The sequence below is a fragment of the Protopterus annectens genome, chromosome 3.part0, assembly GCF_019279795.1.
Source record: "Protopterus annectens isolate FY-2018-M chromosome 3.part0, PAN1.0, whole genome shotgun sequence".
In the NCBI taxonomy this organism is placed as follows: Eukaryota; Metazoa; Chordata; order Ceratodontiformes; family Protopteridae; genus Protopterus; species Protopterus annectens.
In genome coordinates this window covers 382666489-382687638 of record NC_056731.1, presented here as the reverse complement: position 1 = coordinate 382687638, position 21150 = coordinate 382666489, and the positions used below count along the sequence as shown (strand labels likewise).

At 39.2% G+C, this 21150-nt stretch overlaps 1 protein-coding gene across 1 annotated transcript in view; it reads right to left on the bottom strand.

The window, feature by feature from the left end:
• The window catches only part of AMPH (amphiphysin), a 1643383-nt gene that overhangs the window by 628324 nt on the left and 993909 nt on the right, over window positions 1–21150 (bottom strand). The window lies entirely within an intron of this gene.

The window sequence follows — 21150 nt, the reverse complement described above, 5'->3', positions numbered from 1 at the left end:
AACCATACCAATAGTAAAAAAAAAAAAAAAAAAATAGGGGTCCCCACATCTCCTGCTACTAAAATATACCATCTCTAAGATCACACAATAGTGGGGAATGGCCGAAATTTTTTTTTAATTATTTATAGAACTACATATAATTAGAGTAGAATCATCAACCCATGATAGTCCAAGCTGCATACTGCATTTAAGTATTAAACCTTCCTGCTTCTGACAATCATCTATCCACTCTCTTTAAGCTTACCTGAAAAAAAAGATCAGTCTTAATTACTAATACTTTCCAGGATCCTTCTTCACCTGCACCCTGGGGTTTTTGTATTTTTTGCACTTATTTTATATACTGTGACTGTACTTTAGCAGTTTCAAAAAATGTACTGTCTACTGCTGCTGTATTACATTGTATCTGTTTGCTGTATGGCTGTTGTAGGCAATTTGTATGGTCTTGTGACATTTGAGCTCCAAATCAGCTATTCTACATTGCAAATATGTTTTTCTGCACCCTTGTAGCAGAAGTGTGTTAATCTAAGTTGGGGATTGCTGGTGGAAGGCTTATTGTGTGCTTTCCTGATTGGTAGTTACTTTAAAACTTGTTTCTCTTTGCTTGCATTTAACCCTCATGTTTGCGAGGGCTTTGGCATACAACTCAGCTGCTTGTCATTTGGTGACTTTGTTACTGATTGCTAAGAATCTGTTTCAGCTAGAGCAATTGACTACTGAAAAGACTAACAAAAACAATATTTTTTTGCACGTCTCTTATATATACTGTGGTTTTACTTTAGCCGTTTTGTAAGCTATTTCCTGTTATCTTTGCACTTTATAGCAAAAAATGTACTGTCAACTGCTGCTTTAAGTAGTTAGTTGCTCTGTATTACCTTTTATGTTAGTTGTAGGGCTGCTGTATGCAGATTGCGTGTAGTTTGTGTGGTCTTGTTACACTTTGGCTCCAAACCAGTTATTCTCCATTAAGAAGGTATGTTTTTGCACCCTTGTGGCAGAAGTGTGGTGATCCAACCTGAGTTGGGGATTGCTGGTGGAAGGCTTACTGTGTGCTTTCTTGCTTGGTAGTTAGCTTAAAACTTGTTTCTGTTTTCTGGTATTTAAGCCTTGCATTTGTGTGGTGCTGCTTATTGTGCAGGGGTGGGTAGAAGTGCCCTGCAGAGACAAAAAAGCCTAGAAGATCAGAAGCCTAGAAGCTCAGTTTTTCTCTAAACAGTAAAAGCCTTCCAAGCTTTTCTGATGTTCTAGGAGTAACTCAGTTGTGCATTGATCTGCATTGCCTTATTGATCAAACTTAGCCTACACAAAGTGTATGTCTCTCTTTTAGTCTTGATGCCACCAGCACAGTCCTATCAAATTAAACCATTCTCTTTCCTAATAAAACATACAGTAACAGTCTGCTATCATGGATGGGAAGTTTCCCGTCATCCATCTGGCCAGCCTGATAGACATGGGCATCCTAAGGTAATGTAGCCATTGTCTCATGTATACTGATAACCACTTACTCCTGAAACAAACAAATACTTTATATGACATATGTAGTTACACTACTAAATTGGAGCAAGACTCTCAAACAAGGACAAATTAAATGCCAAACAAGTTGTCACATACACACTTCCCACACTAAATAAAGACATGACACAAACCCACATATGAGGAGGTACTCACTAATAACTTACCAAAAGATCAGAGGCCTCTCAAACAGAAACCACTTAAACACATAATGCAAACAACAACTACAACAAATAATAACACAACAACAACAACAACACCAATGTATCAACAAATAAGTTCATAAGGGTAGCATCACATAACCTAATGGATTGGTCATAGGTGATTCCTTTGTGAGACACATGGATGTACCCCTCACCAGGCTGGATAAGGAGAGGGTTACAGTTAGCTGCCTGTCAGGTCCCAGGATCCTTCAAGTCATTCAACCACAAGTACCAGTATGACTCTGTCATAGTACATGTGGGGGTGAATGACTTCAGATCTCTACCACTAGACTATAGAAAGAGAGACATAACTGAGCTCTCAGATTATGTGTCACAAGCAGGTATAAGCCTAGCCTTAATCAACCTTCTACCTTTTCCAAGGAAGATACCACTATACAAATGAACAATGATTGACTTTAACAATTGTTTTGGCTTCTAGTGTCAGTTCAAGGTGATCCAATATCTGTCAGCCTGGGAAGACATGGTCAACAGGCCATGCTGCTTTGCCTGAGATGGTCTGCACCTGTCTCCTCTAGGCTTTCAGATACTGACAAAGCCATTAGCCACCCCAATTGTGCCTTTTTTAGGCACTGTCAAAATAACCTATTTTCCAACATAACAAAATCCTCTCTGGATAAACCCAAGGTACTGTTGTTTAATGCTAGGAGTCTAAACAAGAAATTGCACTCCCTGTAAGCACTCCTCATTTTGGCAGATGCTGACATCTGTGCAGTCACTGAGACATGGTTCAAAGGCATGTAAAGCACCCCGGCCATGCAGGGCTACAATACTTTCCATAATTTCAGAGCACAAACTGAGCATGAAAGAATCAAATGAAGAGGTGCATCCACCTTCATTAAGGATACGTGCACCTCTACACTGGTCAGACAGTATGACTATCTAAAGCTATTGCATGTCCAATTAACTATAAGCAAATACCCCACCACATCATATCTAGCTATGGGTTTCCCACCACGAAACAGAAAAAGCATATTGCATACCTGGACTTACTGAAATCACTTGCCATACAGCCCAGCGCCTTACTCATGGCTGATTTTAATTATCCTACTACCGACTGGGAAATGCACAAGATCACAAACATGCTAGCTCAGAGCTTCTTGGACTTTCTCAATGCAGATTCTCTGGAACAGCTAGTCAGTACACCCACAAGAGGCTCAACTGTCCTGGACATAGTACTCATTGCACCTCCCCCATGTGATGTCCTACCTGGAAAGATCAGGCCATAAATCAATCTCATTTGATGTAATTATAAGACCAGATACCCCATCAAGTTCAAAAATGCTTAATAATTTCTCAAAAACAAACAACCTCCTACTAAGTGATTGTATAAGAAATTTCAAGGTCCCCTCAAATGCAGATAACATGAAATGCTATGCAGAGGTGTACATCAATGCCCTGTACAACCACTTAAGCAGTTGTATAGATTTGGCTATATGTGACTGGATTAAAACCAGGTGTTACTGAAAATAACAAGCCACCTTAGTGGACCCCTAGTATAAACAGGCTATACAACAAGAGGAAGAAACTGATGTTCAAGAACAAGAGGGAACTGGCTCAGCAAAGGAAGAAATCCCTCTCTAGCTTAAAAAAAATGAGAGATCATGTCAAGTCCTCCAAACCTAATTATGAAGCAAAAATACCCTCCCTTGCTAAAGATAATTACAAGGCATTCTTTAACTACATCCAAAATCTAAAAGGGAATATCCATCTTTGCACAGAACTGGTTATGGATGGCACCACCCATACTCAAATGAAGGTAGTAGATGACATGCTAGCTGACAGATTTGGAGCAAACTTCACCCCCTGCCCCCTCTGGTCATCTACCAAAGTATACCTGCCACCATTCCTCAGCCTATTATCTCAAGAGAGTAAGTCATCTCTGTGCTCTCCAAGACCAAAAATATGGCATCAGTGGGACCAGACAATATCTCAAGTTGCCTTTTAAACAACTTAGAACATGACCTAGCAGACCCACTTGGATCCATGTTTAACCACAGCCTGAGAACTGGCTATGATCCTGCAGAATGGAGGACAGCAACACAAATTCCTCTGCACAAAGGGAGACCATCAACTGACCCTGGAAATTATAAGTCCATAAGCTTGACTATCCTTATCTGTAAGGCCATGGAAAGAATCATTATGGACTTCATGAACAAGGACATAGGTAATCACCGAACTCTGGACCCAAGCCAGTTCGGATTTGTTAAAAGTAGATCTTGCCTGATAAACATGGCTGACTTCTTTGAGAAAGTCACTAAGACCCTGGACAAGGGAAAGACAGTACATACTACCTATGTTGGCCTAGCCAAGGCATTTAACACAATCCCCCACTCAGGTATTATAGAGGAAACTCTCCCAATTGGGACTTAACCTCTACATTAACAGACAGGTAGCCAACTGGCTCACCGATGGGATGCATACTGTGAAAGTGGGTGACTTACTTCACCACTAGCAAAAGGCCAGTCACTAGTGGTATACCATAGGGTTTTGTGCTGTGCCCCTTACTGTTCAGAATTATTTCTCAGATGTCCAGGCAAACTTGAACCACCTGTGGCTGACAAAGTTCGCTGATGACTGCAAACTGGGAGCAATCATTGAGTCCCCCAACCATGTTAATATACTGCAGACAGGGTTAATGCAGACATGGTGGGTGCTAAAGCCATGGATTAAAGATAAATGCAATAAAAAAATGCTTGCTTTTTTATTCCCATTAGAAAAGCTGACATCTCTGCTAAGCTAATTACATTATAGATAGCACCACCCTAAGTGTAGAACCGGTGGTACATGATTTGGTTACTCAAGATGATAGCAGTCTGAACTTTGACCACCATTTATTTACAGTAGTAAGGAAATCCTTTGGTGTAGCACATCTTATAAGTAAAGGCATCACATCAAGATCTAAAGATGTTATAATTCCATTATACTCATCCCTCAACAGACCGATAATTTAGTGCAATGCTCCCTATTGCACATACCTCACCAGACACCTATAACAACTGAAGAGATCACAGAGGTTTCTCACCATAAAATTACAGGGTTCACAAAACAAGTGTTTTGCAGAAAGGCTGAAAGCTCTTTCACTGTATTCTGTCCCTTACATGTTGCTAAGGGGTGACCTGTGCCTGGCTTGAAGAGCAATCTCTGGCCCAGCCCTGATTGAAATGTTGCACATTTATAAATCAAACTGCATAAAGGTCACTCGCTACAGAGATCTTAACCTAGCCTCTGACATGAACAAGCCATGCTGGAGAGATAGCTACAACTCCCAGAGACTGCTGATTTTCTGGAACAAGCTTTCAATTCACATAGGACAGAGCCTCTCCCTGACCGTCTTGAAATGCAACCTAGAGCAATGGATGGGTGACTGCAAAGTCACTCCTGTGGTAATTCCCATGCACCTCCTGGGCAAAGTAAGTCCATATTAACTACCATAGACCCTTACCTCTGTGCACTTCACTCACATAACCACTGATAATTGAGGTAACTTGAGATAAATATGACTAGACTTGTAAGGGCTCTAGGGCCATTAGCCTAGTAACCTTCTATGAACCAATGAACTTATTCAAAGTCACCACATTTGTAGACAGTTTCCTGCCCCAGTTAATAATAGGGAGAATAACTTGCTGACTGGTTCATAATTCGTACTGCAAAATCAAGCTTGAAATGTGAGATCTTCATGAAGCCTGAATCCTGCTAGTCTTGATATGTTTTCATTGTTCCACATGCATATCTGAAGTTACTTCTTGAATTTGTTACGTGCTGTGTTCTTTTGCCTGTGGAATGATAATATATTTCTAAGCACTGGAAATCAACTCACTCTATGCATTTTTGATATCATTTATATTAATTTACAGCAAACATCACTATAGCTATAGTACTTAACACACCCACCCATCCATCCATTACAATATCCAATTTTAAGCCACGTCTGCTGGTGAGGTTCATAGCAATAGCATGGCAGATCAGACTTCCTTATCCATAACGACACTCACCAGCTAGGCCTTTGGGTGGATCTTCAATCATTTCCAGGCATTTCTGAGGGAAATAATCTCATCAAAATGTCTTAGGTTGGCTGTTGGTACTTCTCTCAGATTCCTGATCCTATTATATCACTCTTGGAAAGCGCAAAGGAGCATCCTCACAAGATGCTCAAATAACCTCAACTGACTCCTCCTGACCGAGAGGAGCAGTGACTGCAATCCAAGATCAACTCAGAGTAAACATTTATTTTTCTGTAACAAGGGAATGTTATCTAGCCTGTGAAGGAGCATCATTTTTGTTACATGCATCCATGATCTCATCCTTTTAGTCATTACATAAAATCCATGACTATAAGTAAGGAAGGGGACACAGATTTAAGGAAAATTGACAGATGTGTCCTATGATTCAGCTCTCACTTAATCATCACATCCCAGTACAATCCTGTGGTACTGCTGCCACTGCACCCATACAGTATACCATTTCCAACAACCAACACCCATGGTGCTTAACTCTTCCAAATGATGCAACTGCTCTCTATCACCAGCAGAGGGAAAGCCACATTTTTCAGCAGGGGAACCACAACAGCTGATTTAGTGGGACCGATTTTGGGTGCAGCACTCAACAATGTGCCAAGTATGGATACTGTCGTTGTACTGGAAAATTTTAATAGTCATGTGCAGAATGTTAGAGATAACAAAAGACATTCAGTTTAGAAGAACTCCTTGCCTGATATGAACCCAAACTGTGAACTGATTTTGGAATTCTACACTACTAATGGACCATCTGTAACAAGTACTATGATTCAGCACAAGAATGTGCAAATGTATGCTTGAAGTGTGCTTAAACCAGGGCTATAGGGTAATGAGAAATTTTGCAGTCTTCATCAGGCCTGAGTTTATGTCATACCTCTCAACCGTACCAGATTTCTCAGTTTTTACTGTTTTTGAGGTCCAAATAATGGGGTGCCATGATTCTCGAGTGGCACACCTTATTTCTGAGTTTCCCAGCTTTCTTTTTGAAATTTTTGTTTTTTAGCTGACGTCATCACATGCGTGATGAAGTCAGCTCAATGAACAGCCTGCCAGCCTGTCAGAATTGAGCTCCAGGAATGATGTGCAAGCATTTCCAGCTGCTATGAGCGGTGCTGCAAGGGAAAGGCTTCAGGAACATCCCTTAAGGCTGCTTTGCTTTCAAGCTGCGAGCGTGGGTCCATGGACAAGTTTTCCTCCATGAGCAGTGCTGCAAGGGAAAGGAATGTGGTTCGCTATTTTATTGTATACAGTAGTTCTTTTTCTTCCATTATTATTTCTTCAAAGGTGTGTGTGATTTTATTGTGTGTGTTGTATATATTTAAGGCTCTCCATTTATTCAAAGAGGAGGTGTATTTCCAGGTTCTATGAGCGAGCGTTGCTGAATAGTTCTTAAACTGTAAGGTTCCAAGAACATCCATTAAGGCTGCTTTTGCTTGAAAGCTCCAGGAAAGGAAAATCCATGAAGGCTGCTTTTGCTTGAAAGCTGCAAGGGTCCGTGAAGGCTGTTTTTGCTTGAAAGCTGCAAGGGTCCATGAACTCCATTAAGGTTGCTTTTGCTTGAAAGCTCCAGGAACGAAAAATCCATGAGGGCTGCTTTTGCTTGAAAGCTGAAAGGGTCCATTAAGGCTGCTTTTGCTTAAAAGCTGCAAGGGTCCATGAACTCCATTAAGGCTGCTTTTGCTTGAAAGCTGCAAGGGGTCTATTAAGGCTAATTTTACTTGAAAGTTGCAAGGATCCATTGGTTTTTCCTTCAAAGGACCCGTTATTATTTTTTCAAAGTTGTATGTGTTATTTATATGCAATGCTCTCCATTAATTCAAAGAGGTGTGTATTTCAGAAGGTGCAAGTCCATGTGTTATTTATATTCAAGACTCACCATTTATTCAAATGGTGTGCGTGTGTTTGTGGGTGAGTGTGTGTGTGTGTGCGTGTGTGTGTGTGCGTGTGTTTGTGGGTGAGTGTGTGTGTGTGTGCGTGTGTCTGTAATGCCCCAGGTAACTATACCTGATGGCTATAGTTACCCAGGCTCAAACCCTGTACCTTTGTAACAGGTAGCAAGAGCCTGAATTCCCTACCCACCACCACTTGTGAAAACTATCCAGGTTTTTACCTCATATTTTTGTTCTGTTTCTCATAAAATCTGTGGTTTTGAAGGCCTGAATTCACAAACTAATGACAGGCATTTGAATTTTAGACTTCATAGTCTTCAGAAAATACATGCTAACACAAACCTTTTATTCTAGCAATTTTCCAAGTTTATAAGATCAATATTTGAAATGTATACCTATTTTGGGGGCTGTATTCCCCCATGATTAGCTTTGTCTAGTTTTTTGTGCTAAGAGGTTGATAGCAATTTTAAAAACTGAATTCACTGACTATGTTTGGGGGCTCTATTTCCCCCATTATTGAATTTGTCCAGGTGTTTTGTGCTAAAGGTTGAGAGCTGTGGTGAGACTCAAATTCACTAAATGATAGCCATTTAAGTTTCAGTCATCCTATCATTCAGGAAACAGCTTATTTGGGATAGTGGTATGTTGCTCTGACTGTAGTGCACAGGGTCCTGGGTTCAAGACTTGGCAGGCAGTGAAATGCATGGTGGTAACACAGTTTATTCTAGCAACTTTCTAAGATTATACAATGTTTAATAATGTGTCCCTGTTTTTTGTGTCCCCCCCAAAAAAAAATAGTTTTTTTTCAGATTTCTTGTGCTGCAAAGTTGAGAGATACAGTTGAGTGGCATGTGGATTTTACAAGGAGCTGAGAGCTTGATGGGAAAAGAAGTTTAGTGCTGCTTATGTTGAGAATGTTTGCATTATTAATAGAATAAAAGGTTGAATGCTTGCTTTTGATGTAGAAGGCTGCAGGTTCTACTCCCACAGTATTTAGATGCATTGCTGATACTGCACTGTGTTGTACTTTTAAAGGGGGTGGATGCTGCAGTCCTGAGAATGTGTTATTTGGTGGCGATAACTAGTAACTATGACCCTAACAGTTTATCATCCATTCCCTATTGCAATATTACTAGCTTATCATGTTTTAATGTAACACAAGCAATTTATTCCTCAAGGACAACAGGCACTTTATTTGTAGATGAAATAATGAAATATAAAGTTGTTGGCTTGCAGCCTCTTCATTAGTTACAGATCTCTTTAATGTGGAATAATTTAGATGACTTTTACTTCTGCAGACATTGTGCATATTTACTGATACTGGTGGATTTTAGAAGTTTGTGTAGACTTTTATGATGGAAATGTTCTGAATTTCGCAGTTTTGTCATTATTGGTGCATGCATTCTGTTTCATTGTTTATCAAAGAACATGTGTATGTTTCGTATGCAAGGGGCTTTTGATTTGAAAACAGCCAAAAGTTAATCTTTATCTGCCACTGGCCAGATGTATTTTCTGTTTTAATGAATGTGAGTTTCAAGGATAGAGAAGTTTTAATGCTGCTAAGTCTATTTTCATTGTGAGACTGCATTGCTTTGTTTAGCAGATGTCTATTAGTGTTTGTGCTGTAAAATGTAAAATAAAACTTTGAAATGAAATCCAAATCATCGTAGAAGTAAAGCAGTATGCACATTACAGTGTTTATGGTAAATGGGTCAAAACAGCCAAGTAATGGGACACTGGAATGGCTGCAAGGGGAAGGGCTGTATAAGGACTGGCCCCATTTAACCATGATTCTGTGAGGGGGGAAGGGCAGCAAACTCAGACAGCCCCAGGTGGCACAAACTTTAGCTAGGAAAATGATCAGAAGGCCATGATGAATGACTTTTGGAGGTCCTAGCAAACTAGAATATTCTTTTGCTAAGATAAATACTGCCTACCATTAAATGCCCTACATTTACCATAAAACCCACATACTGCAAGTCACGGAAAATGAAATCCTAAGGTTCTTAATCTTCTCCCTTCCCAGTACACATCATTGCTGCACATTTAAAAGAAAATGGTTACCATTTACTACAGGGTCTGGGCCTCTGATGCCATATATTTAGTGTCTGTTCTTCAGTTTGCATTTGAAAGTTGATATCCCACAATTTCACCAGAGTGGGTGGGGTTACATTTATGTATGCAAATGTTATGTTAATCAGAATACAGATTTGTACCTATTTTTCATGGGTCTTTGTCCAGATTTTTTATGTTTCCAAGTTGAGAGGTATGGCTTATGTGTTCTTAACACTTAGGTTCAAAGATCTGCTGTACTTACAAAATTGTCACCATTTTGTGGTAAAATGGGACAGATGGCTACATATGTGACTGCTGAGATCTGGAAAACCCAAATGCTTGAGTCCCAGTTGCTCCAAGCCCACTGTCTCAAAGCCAGGGAGTTTTATGCCTTGCAGCTCGTACCTTACCCAAACACAGTATCTGAGGTCAAGTAAGGTAGCTTCAGCAGCCATTGGTATGGAATGGGGTGGGTGGAAGTGTAGATTAGAACAGCAATCGGAAGGAGACTTACCATTAGGGAGCAGGAGGAGAGTTTTACAGTTATGTAGTGGAAAGGGAGTTTTAGGGTTAGGGAGTGGGAGAGGAATTTAGGGTTAGGGAGTGGGAGAGGAAATTAGGGTTAGAGAATGGGAGAGGGGGTTAAGGTTAGGGAGTGGGGATGGAGTTTAGGGTTAGGGAGTGGGGGTGGGGGTTTAGATTTAGGGAGTGGGAGAGGAGTTTAGGGTTAGGGAGTGAGAGAGGGGTGTTTAAAGTTAGAGAACTGTAGGGTGATTTAGGTTTAAGGATCAGGATGGGAGGTTAGGTACAGGTAGTGACTGGGGAGTATGGTTTAGGGAGAGTGTTGTGGTTTTAATAAAGGGGAGTGGAGTTTTAAAGTTATGGAGCAAGGACTTGGTTTAGGAACTCATTAAAGGTTTATGTTGTAGTTATGGCTCTGGTAATGCTAAGCAGCTTCATAGGGTCAGATGTTGTAAGGGCTAAGTATTTACATAAGATAAGACTAGAGAAAGTAAAATCACTTTCCTTTTCATACTAGTGTCAGACAGCAAGTGTTGCAAGCTACTAGCATGCAAGCACTTGTAATCCACCCCTTAGAAGCACCTGTATGATAATTTGGGGTGGGAAGAGTTCATATCCCACTTGTAGATTAGCTTTTCTTCCCTTGATGGGCAGGTTATGAATGTGGCCAGTCATGGAGGTAACACTAGGACATGGTGGCAAAGCTGTCAGTTTAAAGAAGGAGGCTTTCTGTGAAACTCTAGTGGGGAAGCTCTATATTTGACTGGTATCAGTAGCTACAAACTAGCCAAGTATGCAGCAACTTTAACAGATGGCAAAGTCAAGTCCTGGGTGTGGCAGGAGTTTGGCAAAGCCATAGAGAATGACTACCACATCAGTGGTGGAAAAAAAATTACCTCAATACAGAATGGTAACTTTAAATTTTTACAATTTTTGTGTGAAAATATGATGCAAAGAGAGCCCTGCATAATTAATAGCACAAAATATTAATCAATAATTGTAGTTACATACAAAAACAGGAATATATGTACTATTTTACATCTGTAAATCAGCATGCAATGGGGAAAATAAAAGGTCTTCAAAAGTAGAACTTAAGAACATTTGAAAGGAATTAAGAATGGCATACGAATGAACCTCACAGCAAGGCCTTGTTTAGACACTGGACACTGTTAGTCACATATGAACTTTATATTTTTAGTCAGTTTCTGCAACATACATAGATTTGAAAAAGTGACACTATAGTTTGATACATCCTATCCAAAAATTTTGCATTTAGAAATTAATTGGCATGTTTTGTATTTGAATTTTTTTGCTCCTGATTTATGAATTTTAAATAAGAGGCATAACTGACTAACTAAACTGATGATCTGATTTACTGTATGGAGTTATTCAAGAGTATATTCTCCCTCTGGTTTTTGTTTCTTGATTATGGTGACCAAACAGCAAAGACTCCACAATCCAATAGTATTCCAGAAGCTCTCATAAGATATCTCATTGTACAAGAGCATATGTTGTCTCTAATTCTATAAAATATTTGTGGACAGTACTGGCACAGTCCCCTGACCCCTTCAATATCTGTGAAAGGACAAAGAGCTGATCCACTGTTTCATAGCCAGGAGAGAATTCACATCAACTATTGGCAAAGTTTTCCTTCCAGCACACTGGCTCAAGCTTATATTCACAACAATGTTGAAAAGCATTATCCCTGCATAAATGGAACACCCCCTAGTGCCCTTGTTTTTAAAAATTCATTTTCCAAGTCCACTGTTAATGTCCCAGCCATTTATGCAACATTGAAAAGGTACATACTATGACACCCCAACAGCATAGTGCTTTCTGAAGTTCTAGCCATTTCGCATCCACTCTTGCAGTCTTAGTGCAGAACTATATAATCAATGCAACCTCATTTTCAGAAGTAGATAATCCTACCTGCTGTTTCTGGCACTGACTCCTTACAGAAAGAAATGCCCACTGTTTTAGGAGATTCCTCAATATGCCCCTTCAACTTCTCAGCAGTATCTCCAATCAAGGTCAGTCAAGGTTTTTATTTCCCCATGTTTGAGAATCCACCCTATCACTGGAAAATTAAGAACTTCTTTGAATCCTTCAATTTTACAGATATGCTCCACTGTCTCATCTATAGGGTCTCCACCTATCCAGTCATTATCTGAACTATGTGGAAATCAGAATGATTCTCTGGTAGTCTGGAAAGCATTGTACAAACTCTGGTACTCTGTTCAGTAGCATGAGCAGAATGCTGGCATTTGTAAAAAAGCAACTCTGTATGATAAAGAATTACTAAAGCAATGCTGTGGAGTCCAAGACTACCTAATAAGTCTGAGATTATGTAAAAAAAAAACTTCAAGTAGATGGTCTGCTTTGATTATCATATGATCATAGGAGGTTACTAGGCTAATGGCCCTGGGGCTGTTACAAGCTTAGTATTACCCTTAAACTTACCCTGGGCCAGGCAGTCCACCTCCCCTCCCTCTTATACGCTGCCCCAGTTCTTACCAATATCCAGGCCTCCAATCTAAACAAACTCCAACAGACTTATCATAAAATAGCCAGATTCATTACTAGCTCCCCATACAACTCACACCACTACATTTCTTTAAACTCTCTTCAATGGCTTGAACTTCCCCAATTTCTGCTATCTTATCAATTTAATATGCTACACTCTATTCTTTATAAACCCTCCTTCTGTCCATTTCTGTCTTCCTTAGTCTCTATTTACATCCCATCCTGGACCCTCCATACTTCTAACCAACAATTACTTGATATCTACCACCCAAAAAGGTCAGTAGGCAAACTACTCTACAAAAACTCCCTTGTCCATGCTTGGAACAAACTTCCCCTTGACTTATGTTCAATCTCCCACACCTCACACTTTAAAAATGAACTAAAAGCTTATTTTCTCAATTCCAGAACCTGCCCTTGCCATGATCCTACCTAGTCTCCCTTCCCTTTATGTACCCTCAAAAGGACCATACTTAGTACCTCATTATACCTCTCTCTCTAATGCATCTACTATGCATTTGCATAATTTTATACAAACAAAAAAATGTTATTGTTGACCTATTGAACTATACCAATGTAAAATTGTTACTTAGCTTCTATTTAATGCAACTTTAACTTTATGCATGTAACCCAACATATGTGAATCTTTTTGCTATAACTGCTATTATATCAATATTGTTTAAAATTGTACTTGTTTAAAATGTACTACTGGCTTTTCTCCTCGGGTCTCCACTGAAAATGGGCCACAAGCTCAGATGGACAAACCCAGTTAACAAATGTCAATAAATAAATATAAATAAATAAATAGTCAAGAGTTTATCCCCAAAAAAGAAACCTCAGTCAGCACCTGTTACCCCTGTCAATGTGAGACAAAGGTGGAACCCCTGGGACAAATTTGTGGTTTCCCATCCACTCATCAAGGTTGCACTTGAAGAGGGTCAGCAAGATACTCTCTTTCACGTGTATGGGAAGTGTATTCCAGAGAAGGGGCGGCCTCTGGGAGACAAACCTGTCTCTTCAGCAGGTTCTGTTGATGTTGCATATTAGATTTATGCCTTACATGCAGGTAATGCACAAGGAGTTAGTCTTACGGATATGGAGCATCTCTAGTACGTCAGGGTCCGATATTGCCTTGTAGGTGAGACACAGATCACCTCTGAGCAGTCTGTATGATACCGAGTAGAGTGATAGTGATTTGAGCCTTCCACATAGGAAAGGTGTTGGAGGCCATGGATTTTCTTTTTGAGGTGTTTCTGTGGCCTTTCCAGTTGGTTCAGGTCTTTGCAGAGGTACATACCAAAGGGGGCATTATGCTCAATTATAGGCCTAATGAGGGAGGAGTACAGAGAGGTAATAAACTCCTTTTTTCTGGATGCAATCCCTTTACTTATGAGATGAATCAAGTAAAAGGCTTCTCTGACCACTGCTGCTACTACATGATGGTCGAATATGAGATTGTTGTCAACCTGAGTACCCAGGTATCTTACCACAGGTTGTGTGCTTAGGGGGTTGCTGTCGATGTGGTAGTCAGTAGAGGCTGTGTTTTTGCTGAATGATATGATGATACATATTTTGGATTTAACCTAAGGCCATGAGTTTGGCACCAGTCATTTGTTGCTGTGAGATCCTCTTGCAGTATGTTAAAATCATTTGAGGAGTCTGTGACAGCACCCAACTTACAGTCATCTGCAAACTTGGTCAGCCACTGGCCCTTTCTCTTTGCCTGGACCTCTGAGAAGTGGATGCAAAACAGTACGGGTCCCAGGACAGATCCCTGGGGAACACTACTAGTGACAGGTCTGCTGTCGGAGATGGCGGTGCCTATTTTGACCTTATGTATTCTATCTGTGAGCCCAGCTGGCCACCCACCTGATGAGATAGGGATTTACACCAATTTGTGTTAGCTTTTCGATGATGCCTGAATGGGGGATTGTGTCAAAGGCCTTAGCCAAGTCAAGGTAAGCTGTATGTACTGACATTACCTCATCCAGGGCCTTGGTGACAGTTTCAAAGAAGGTAACCAGGTTCAACAGGCAAGATCTGCCCCTGACAAATCCAAATTGGATGGGGTCAAATGCTCAGAGATTGCCTATGTCCTTGTTTATGAGATCCATAATAATACACTTCATGGCTTTACAGATCAGACTTGTCAAGCTAATGGGACAACAGATTCCTGGGTCAATAGTGGCACCACCATTGTGTAAGGGGATGACAATGGCAGTTCTCCACTCTGCTGGAATGAAGCCCATAATTAGGCTGTGGTTGAATAGGGTGCTCAATGGCAAAGCTAGTTTTTGCTGGAGATGGTGCAGAATACATCCTGGGATGCTCTCAGGTCCCATAGAAGCTGTGTTCTTTGCCTTGGACAGGGCTTTAACACTTGAAATACGGAGATGTGAGGTGCAGGATAAGTAATGGGATGTCAAAAGGGCCTTGGGGAGGGACACAGGGGTGATGTTTGCACTGAACCAATCTGCTAGCAGGTTGGCTAAGTCAACAGGTTCAGTGTAAGTGGTACCATTAAGTACTAATTGAGAAGAATCATGGGCTTTGCCATGGAGGTTCCTGAAGTAACTGAAGAAGGCTTTGTGGTTTCCCTTTGTTTTGGAGGCTAGTTTCAATTCATAATTGGCTTTGGAGGTTTTCACTAGTGATCTAATTTGCTTGTTGAGGCTGAGGAGGGAGTTTTTCCAATTTGGAATTTGTTCCTTTTTACCCTTGGACAACAGTTTCTTCCCATTGTTGTAAAGCCTGTTGATAGAGGATGTCCACCAGACAGGTTTATGTTTCCTTGAGGAGCAGGTTTTAGTTATGTTGGGTATGGCTGAGTCCATGCAGTTGTACAGGTGCTTGTACACTGCATTAGCATACTGTCCAGCATAGTTGTCTGCATCCTCTGAGGGGACAGTGGTGTGAAACTACTGATACCCTCCCTTAGGAGGTTGTAGTCAGCTTGTGAGAAGTTTTGTAGCCTGGTTACAGCTGGGGGAGGGGTTGGGTGGGATAGAAACTTCAAATGAAACAGACCGATGATCTAATCTCACCAGGGAAGAACATACTATGGGAGTGGTGCAGCAGTCGCCCATGTTGGTGAGAACCAAGTCCAGAATGTTATCTCCCCTGGTGGAGGATGAGATGAGCTGGTCTAGTGAGTTAGAATTGATTAAGTCAAGGAATTGTTGGGTGAGTACATTAGTGCAGGAATAGTTCACCCAGTCTATGGTGGGGTAGTTGAAGTCACCAAGGATTAGAGTGTACGATGTATGCATTCATGTCATAAAATGGGTGTGATCATGGGTGGGAATGGGGGTGGAGCTGGGAGAAGTCATGGGTAGTGGAGGGAGAGTTGCTTTGGTCTGGTTTTCAGCACAGCAAAAGGTGGTAACCCTACTCACCACTTTGGTGGCTGCTGCATTCGCTCCCTTGCTGGAATGTCTGCATATATCAATCAGAACTGAAAACTTCATCTACTATTATTGCATGAAATGCTTCTTGTTTTATCCTAATGGCTCCCCTAAATTCTGGTGCCCAACAATAGTTTGAGGTATACCAAACTGATATTTCTGGGATTTTCCAGATGACAAGTAAATAATAGACAGTGCAAATGTGTCCTAATTTCCATACAGTCTTTAATCAGTTTGAAATCTCTAGAAGGATGTGCATATGGACCTTTATGTAGCTAGCTCCTTAGAATTTAAAGTTATACACCTCATGTATAACATCCCTACTTTTTTTTTTTTTAAACATGCATGGGCGAGTGCACACATAAACACACAAACACACACGCGCACAAACATATACAACTAATACTTTGACACAACTGTAGTCAAAAATGCACACTCAAGAGATCAAAATCTCTTTTGCATCACAAATAAGACATGTTGTAGGGATAGATATGTATCACAAAGAATACCACTTCTTTGGAATCTTCCCTATGATCTAGAAGTGGCAGAGAACAACACATCAGCCATACCTTAATTTGAAACTGAAAATAATGTCCTCAGAAACAAATTCACAAAATAAATCATAACCAAATTAATCTTGTTCATAAGATGTTTCTCCCAAACTGCAACTAGAAAATAATGAACAGGAATCTATCTATATTATCTTCACAAAAGATTGCTGTTAAAACTATGATAAATCTATGTCTGTCAGAGATACAACATTAGTGTCCTTTAATTAGTGGCTTGCACACAAAGCAGGCTATTGGTCATTATCAAACTTAATTTTCACTAATAGGCTTCTGCTACCAGTATAATTTTTTTAAAAATTAAAACGTGAAATAAACATATGTTGCTAACTAATAAATTTTGTTTTAAAATCATTGTTATTTCATGTGTGTAAGTTCTTAAAATTATAGCCATATCATCCTGAATGTACCTAGCCCCATCGGATCTCAAAACTAAACAAGGTTGGCCCTTGTTAGTACTTGGATAGAATACTGTTTCTGATTGGTCCTTCACATCACTTGACTTTTGCACTTTTATATTTAAGCCGTTGAATTTTTTTTTTGCCTTATGAACTGGTTATCCACATGATTTTGAAAAGAAACTGAAAGTTATAGAAAACACACTAAACTTTGTGAACATATGGATTTCCTTTCATTTTCTGCCCACAGAGCTACTTTGTGGAGTGTTTTTGAATTTGTTTTCTCTTCTGGTGCCAAAAGGTTAATTTTTGTTTGCTAAAAACATCTTGTTCTATTATCTAAAGCCAGAGAAAACCACAAAATTCCTTAAGAAAATATACATAACTCAAAAAAAAGTCAAAAAAAAAAACAACTCTTCTCTTACAGTGCTCTTATAGCAGTTCTTAAGATAATTTCACAGGTAATGAAGAAGCTGCAAAATTTAAAACAGAGATTTCTCTGTTCTATTTTTAATAGCTTCCCAAGCCACAATAATGTAATCAAATCTCATCAGATATTGAAAATATGACAAAGATGCATAAAACTTGGAGATCTCAGTGCCTTGGGAATTAATTCCATTTTCCATTAGCAATGTGGTTATTTCAGTATTAAAAGTTATTAAAAGTTATTTTGTGAGTTGCACAAGTCAAAGCATATTGATTTCTAATGGAAGAATGGAGACTGAGATGGAAGTTGAAATGCTTACAGATGGTATCGAATGTCTGATTAACCACATAGTTACAACCTTGCCCAAAAAAGTTGATGAAACAAAGAAAATTGTACAGAAATTCTGGTCAGACGTTGTTGAAATGTCAGTAGAGGTAATCCTGCAAGAGCTACAACAGCATAAGTTTAAATAGTTGAGTAATGTGGGACAACTGAAAGTTAAAGTTTGTGCAAACTCCAAGTCCTTGTATCACCAATATGATACCATCTTGTCACTTCAACAGAGGAGCTGAAAATATGAGATGTATCAGGAGAAACCAATGAAGAGATGTTGTCTATTGAACAAGCATTGATGGTATTGAAAGATAAAGCAAGATAACAGAATCTTAGGGAAACTGTAGTGCCAGGAGTATGACAACTTCATTGCTTGAATTTCATGAAGGATGAAGTGACATGTTGAATCGTTTTTTTACATTAAGACAATGGAAATTGAAAAGCTTATCTTTTAATACTATCAGTGTCCCGAAAGACGTATTGGAAAGCTGTGAATAACATCAGTGGAATTAGTGTTATGATATTAGAAACAACGCTTCACTTACTGCATGTTCTTGCATTGCAGGAAGAAATCTGAGCACCCTGAGGAAACCCACATGAATGCAGAGAGGACATGCAGACTGTGCACAGATGGCATCACAGCCAAGAATTGAACTGGAAAATCTCTTGCTGTGAGGTGACAACACTAACTGCTGTGTCACTGTGCAGCCCCAATAACAGATCAAAAAAATCCGTGTTATACAACCAAGTACTCTCTCTCATTCATTACTAAATTAGCAAATGCTGGCACCATAGTCACCCCCATAGAAAAGCTTCTTAACTGTTTGTATGCCTGTCCCAAAAAGGTAAAAAATTATTTTCGAATACTACTTCCAATAACATACACATTTATTTGTGTGTGTTAAAATACAGCAGATCATTTTATGTCTGATTAATGGCCTGGACTTTCATGCTTTTTAAACAGCTTTTCTGCTAGTTCTGCCTGTAAAAGATTTATGCCAGTCTATAACTTATATAACTTTGCTTATACCAAATAATTTGATTTTTACTTTTGTTTGCATTCAAAAATCATCCGTTAATATCAAATAAGTGATTTCATTCTTTGAATGCTTCATATTCCTTTGGTTGTAATCATTAGTGTCTGCTAAATGTTGATTTGTAAAATTTCTTTTCATTTTTTTAAGTGTAAGGTGCTCAGAAATCCTGTATTTTTCATGTATAAGTTAGTCATACTGAGTGTATGTTCATAATGATGATGATATGAGCAGATTTATTGGCTGTAAGATTAAGCTTGTACTCTACAGTATTTTTAATTGTTTATTTTCAATAGTGCAATCTTCAGATTTGAGGTTAGGTGATTCATTGAATGTTTTATACAATAACTGCCTCCTTTAAATAGTATGATTCAGAAGCTGACTATAGAACAGCTTTCTTTTTGGCTGTCAGGGATGTAACCATTTTATTATTTTTTATCCATTTATTAAACGTTGTGCCCAGCATTTGTATATTAACATTTGCTGCCGGGGAGGAGGGGTGGTTGTCATTTTTATTGTAATTGCATGCACTTTTGCATTCCTTGCAACATTGGTTGTTCTTGGAACCCAGGCTGAGAATAGAATTGGTCAGAATTGATCGGTGTTCTACTCTATTAAATAAATGTAAATTAACAATTAAAGGTACTTACGTATTATTGCAACCAGATTTTCACAGTTGCAAAATTCGCTTTGGAATAGAAACGACTTTAGGAAACACTGTTCGGTGTTATTTGAAGTCGTTATTGCAGAAAAAAAGTTTGGAGTACTGTCAGGCTGACAAACTTTACCAGAAACCGTCTTACTGTTTTGCCTGCATTACACATGCACGTTTGAATTTTCATAGATGCTCTCTTTCTGATGAATGGAAAGCCTGTCATGCAGTATTACAAGCAAAGCTAGTTACGTGTGTGATTCTACATTTAATTTGGTAACAAGAACATGCATGTAACCTGATATGTCAATGGAAAATCATGTCATCCTTTATTACATGAAGACTTAAACAGTACACTAACACTGGTGGACTGTATATCCTATGTAAAACCAAACAGATTTACTTCCCTTTAGCTCTTGCTCTGACTTCTTCACTGCACTGCTCACATTTACAAAGTGTATGCCGTGAAAAAAAAGTGACATGCTGTCATTTTAGTTATGTTGTTAACATTTTATTGATAAGACTCCAGAAAACAAACTGTATTACTGAAAATAACACAGTACTTCACATTTCAGAAACATTAACAAACACATTTCAGGATCGGGAAGCAACCGTTACTGCTGTGAAATATCTGGTTGCGATAATACGTAAGTACTCAATTAAATAAATAAATAAACATACTAAAGAGCACAAGCATCAGAACTATTATATAAATGTGTCTTTCTATGCTATAGACATAGAGTTATGTGAATAGTCATGATAAGTGACACCCTGTTTTCTGGCATGTTTAATAGATTGCTGATTTTAACTCAAAATTGGCAATAGGTTTACTAAATATCTGAGTGGTGGAAACAAAGCAACTAAGTATTGCAATGGAGTAGGGGGCTTAGGTGATTTTGAGACCTGATGGGCTTGTTAATTATCTTATTTAAGCTTTTATTTGGTGAAGGGGCAGGCAACCATAGCAGAACTCAGGAAGAGATATAAATCATGTAGAGTGAAAAGTAAGACTTTTTGCTCTCCTACTTTGGACACAATAGAAGAGTCTTCATGGGTTCTGTTCAAGCAGCTTTATTTTATGCAAACACATCACGATAGACGTTAACTGACTTTAACTTACATACAAACTAACTGCTGTAATCATACATGCTTACTCTCTGGCTGCATTCTCAAAATGGCACTAGGAATGGCATGTGCTTGACATTTATACCTACATGTTACATCTTTGACATGCTTCTTAAAGATACAGTACACAGCACGTGCACTCTGATCTACATCATCCCTCTTGAAAATAAACATGCAATGTTATGAATCTATTTGGCATGCAGATATCACGCACAGTTCTCCATCAAGAGACATATATACACAGTTAAGTCCATATTGCTGCATATTTCACACTGGGCCTGGATACTCGTCCATAGTGTGTGACATAAAACTGGGAATTGGACATAGCAACTGGAGCTGTCCCTGTACAATGTTCATTCTTTGAATTATCTGAAACATCTACAGGAATGGAATTAAAGCTAGGAACACACTCTGGAATGGGAACAGCATTTGGTTCACTCTGAGATCTAGAGTCTGTGTCAAAAATGTTGCTGTGATGA